Consider the following 4,697-nt stretch of genomic DNA (forward strand, 5'->3'; position numbering starts at 1 on the left):
AGATTGAATAATTTATAAAAACATTTATTACTCCTAGTTCTGGAGGCTGGGAAGCCCAAGATGAAGCTACCAATAGATTCAGTGTTTAGTGAGGGCCTATTTCCAGTTTCATTAAAATGGCGCCTCCTCACTGTGTCTTCACGTGGTGGAAGGACAAGGCAGTCATCTATAGGATGCCCTTTTTATAAAGGAAGGAATCTCATTTATGAAGGCTCCACCCCTGTGACCTCGTGACCTAGTCGTCTCCCAAAAGGCTCCATAGATGGAATTTCTTTTTCTCTCTCTGTTTTTGGAGACAGCATCTTTATCTAAAAGATCTCTGTCTTTTTGGAGACAGCGTCTCTATGTTTCCCAGACTGGCTTCGAACTGGCAATTCTCCTGCCTTCTCTTCCTAAGTAACTGGGATTGTAGGTGTGCATCACCATGCCCAGAAAGGGAGTTAGGATTTTCACATGTTTATTTGGGAGTAAGGGACACATACATTCAGACCATAGCACTGAACAAAGTCTCACAAAATCTGAGGCCTTCTTTCTCCATCACTTATGCCCGTAGAGGAGAGACCAAGTTGACTGTTAGTTTTTAGAGGAAAAAAGGGAGGAGGAATGAAGAAAGGGAAATCGAGTCATTTAGGTTTCCTCATTAAAGGATATATTTGCTTCACTATTAGACACTGTACTTAGTGAAACTGGTGAACTCCACAGCTGAGATTGCAGACATCAAATTGTGACCAAGACAGACACTATTTATTTCTTCCTTTCCTTCTCCCACAAAGAAAATTTTGCTAACAAATCTTCAGTTTTGCTCAGTATTAGATGACTGTGTATTTCAGAGACATCAGCCCCTTTCCCATCTGGTGATGAATCTTGATTCATCTAGACCATTCATGGTATTCTACCTGCCCTTACCAGGCTATAAGAGACATGTGAAGCAACCCAGAGAGGGAATCTGCTAGGAGACTTCTGCAAGAGTCTTCATCACATCGTGTTTGATGGAACATGAGGAAAACATAGGCCTCTTCACCTCTTCACATCTTGGAACCTGAGGAGCCAGTGCAGGTATGTTTAGAACATGAGAGGGTGAGCCTCAGAGCAGGCAGAAATGGCAAAACAGAAGAGTAGAAAATATGTGGGTCCTGCCTTACATCATTGAGCCATTGATTAATCAATGCAAGAGCTTCCTTTCTTCTAACATGATAATGAGAGTTAATACAAATTTCTACATTGAAACTATTCATTTGCATTTTCTGTTACATACACCAAAAGCATATCTGCTGGTACAATGACCAAAAGCAAGAGAAACAAAAGAAAAATACTCCACACTCATCCTGGTAGAACGAGCTAAGAATGTATACCTTAGAAACAGTTAAGGTTCCCAAAAAGGCCAATTAGCTTTGACTTGAGTTATATAAATATCACTCTCCACAATTTGCCATTTTCACTATGATTCATTTGCCTAAGGTTAAACTTTATCCAGTCATTTCCCCTAAGGTTTTTTTTTTTTTATACTTATGACCCCTTTCTTGGCAGCTGAATTTACTCTGGAACAAAAGTCGACAAACTTTTTATAAAGGGCTAGATGATAAATATTTCATGCTTTGCAGGCCATACAATCTCTATCACAACTACTTTATTCTCTCACTGCAACACAAAAGTAGCCATCAATAATACATCAATGAATGAGTGTGGCCATTCTCCAAACTTCATTTATGAATACTGGAATTTGAACTTCCTATTATTTTCAGATATCACCAAAATATTCCTTTTATTGCTTTCAACCATTCACAAATGTAAAAACCACACAAATGAATACACATAAAATCAGAGTAAATCTGGATAAGATTTGATGTTAGCATATTGTGTTGTATAGTTTTGTAAGATGTTACCTACCATTGGAGAAAATAGTAAAAAAATACATGGGGTCTCTCTATATTCTTTTTTTTGATAGTGGTAAAGTATACATAGAATTTGTGATTTTAACCATTTTTAAGTTTATAATTCAGTGGCATTAAGTTACATTTACTTTTACATCCATCTCTAGAACTTTTTCATTCTTTCAAAATGAAATTCTGTACCTACTAAAAAATAACTCCTCATCACTCCATTCCTAAACCCTTTTTAGTCTCTGTGAAATTGACTCTCCTAGGTGCCTCATGTAAGTAGAATCATACAATATTTGTCCTTTTGTTTCTGGTGTGTTTTTTTTCACTTAGCATGAAAGTTCATCCAGGCTATAACATGTATCAGGATTTTATTCCTTTGTTTAAATTTTTTTAATTTATTTATTTATTTATCTTAATTAGGTATGTATGACAGAATGCATTTTGATTCATTGTACACAATTGCTGCAGAACTTTTCATTTTTCTGGTTGTACATGATGTAGCATCACACCATATGTGCAGTCATACATGTACCTAGGGTAATGATTTCCATCTCATTCCACCATCTTTCCTGCCCTTATGCCCCATCCCCACTCCACCCTCCCCTTTGCCCAATCAAAGTTCTTCCATTTTCTCCATGCCACCCCCTCCCCCATTATGGTTCAACATCCACTTATCAGAGAGAGCATTCGGCCTTTGGTTATTGGGGATTGGGTTACTTTGCTTAGCATGATATTCTCCAACACCATCCATTTACCTGCAAATGCCATAATTTTATTCTCTTTTAATGATGAGTAATATCCCATTGGATAAAAATAACCATAGTTTCTTTATCCATTCATCTATTGAAGGACACCTAGGTTGGTTCCACAATTTAGCTAATGTGAATTGAGCTGCTATAAACATTGATGTGGCTGCATTACTATAGTAAGCTGATTTTAAGTCCTTTCGGTATAGACTGAGGAGTGGGATAGCTGGGTCAAATGGCGGTTCCATTCCAAGTTTTCTAAGGAATCTCCATACTGCTTTCCAGATTGGTTGCACCAGTTTGCAGTCCTACTAGCAATGTATGAGTGTGCCTTCTCCCCCACATCCTTGCTAACACTTATTGTTGTCTGTATTCTTGATGATTGCCATTCTGACTGGTGTGAGATGAAGGATTTTATTCCTTTTAAAAAGCTGAATGATGGGGTTGGAGTTGTGGCTCAATAGTAAAGCGCTTGCCTCTAACATGTGAGCCACAGCACCACATAAAAATAAATAAATAGGGCTGGGGATGTGGCTCAAGCGGTAGTGCGCTCGCCTGGCATGCGTGCGGCCCGGGTTCGATCCTCAGCACCACATACAAACAAAGATGTTGTGTCCGCCGAAGACTAAAAAATAAATATTAAAAAAATAAATAAATAAATAAAGATATTGTGTTCATCTACAACTAAAAAATATTTTTTAAAAAAGCTGAATGATGTCCCATTATATGCACAGACCATATTTTGTTTAGTTATTCTTCTAAGGCTGAGCTTTGAGTTGTTTCCACCATTTGGCTGCTATGAATATGCTGTTCTGAACATTGGTATACAAATATCACTAAGTCCCTGTTTTCAGTTCTTTTAGCTATATACCAATAAGTACAATTGCTGAATACTATGGTAATTATTGCTGAATAATATGGTAATTCTATGCTTCATTTTTTGAGGAAATACAGTACTGTTTTCCAGAATGGCTGCACCATTTTACATTCCCACCAGCAGTGCACATGGATTCCAACTTCTCTACATCCTTGCTAATACTTTATTTTTTTGTCTTTTTGGTATAGTCATTCTAATAAATGTGGAAGTGGTATTTTATTGTGCTTTTGATTTACATGATTATTTATGTTGAATTTTTCTTCATGTGCTTATTGATCATCAATATTTCTTTAGAGAAATGTCTATTCAAATCATTTATGCATATTTAAATAATTTTGTTTCTATTTGTTTATAAGAATTCTTTATATTTCTGGACATCAATCTTATCAGATTTACAAATATTTTCTCCCATTCTGTGAATTGTCTTTTTATTCTTTTGATACATAAATATTGTCTTCTTCTTCTTCTTGCTCTTTCTTCTTCTTTGGATCAAAATAAGGGTCTCATGCATGCTGGGCAAGCTCTCTAACACTGAGCCACATTCCCCAGCCTACTGATATACAAATATTTTTCATATGTTTGATGAACTGCATATTTTTATATGCTTGAAAAAGAGCATATTTTTATGTTTGTTCAGGACAGCATATTCACAATAGCCAAAAGGTAGAAACAACTCAATGCTCATCAATGGATAAACAAAATATGGTAAGTGCATGCAATGGAATATTATTTGGTCTTTAAAAAGGAATGAAAGCCTGATACATATTCCAGCCTGAATGAACCTTAAATACATTATGATAAGTGAAAAAAAATGAAACGAAAGGTAAAATATTGTACAATTCACTCATATGAGGTACCTAGAAGAGTGAAATTCACAGAGACTAAAATTGACTGAGATAATTTTGATGAAGGATCCTTTATCTATTTTTCCATTTCTTATCACCATGTGTGCATCTATAATTATCTCAAATTTTAATCAAACAAAATACAAGAACTATTATTTGCTCATGATCATATGAAAAAACAAGTACCACTTGGCTCACAAAGACATAGTCTGCCAATGCCTGCTATGGAATAGAAAATGGAGTTATTTCAACTGTTTTCTTATATTCAAAAAGCTCTATACAATGTCTCATCAGCTTCTAACCCACTACCTGGGGCTCAAAATTTTAAAATAGTTCGGTGTATATATAT

At 35.8% G+C, this 4,697-nt stretch overlaps 1 protein-coding gene across 1 annotated transcript in view; it reads left to right on the forward strand.

The window, feature by feature from the left end:
• The first annotated feature begins 926 nt into the window (after positions 1 to 926).
• Positions 927 to 4,697, forward strand: part of Il6st (interleukin 6 cytokine family signal transducer) — a 108,187-nt gene continuing 104,416 nt past the window's right edge. The window contains exon 1 of the mRNA XM_048800030.1: positions 927 to 1,056. The gene's annotated coding sequence lies outside the window, so the exon portion shown is untranslated. The remainder of the gene's footprint in view (positions 1,057 to 4,697) is intronic.

The sequence above is a fragment of the Marmota marmota genome, unplaced genomic scaffold (genome assembly GCF_001458135.2).
Source record: "Marmota marmota marmota unplaced genomic scaffold, marMar, whole genome shotgun sequence".
Lineage (NCBI taxonomy): Eukaryota > Metazoa > Chordata > Mammalia > Rodentia > Sciuridae > Marmota > Marmota marmota.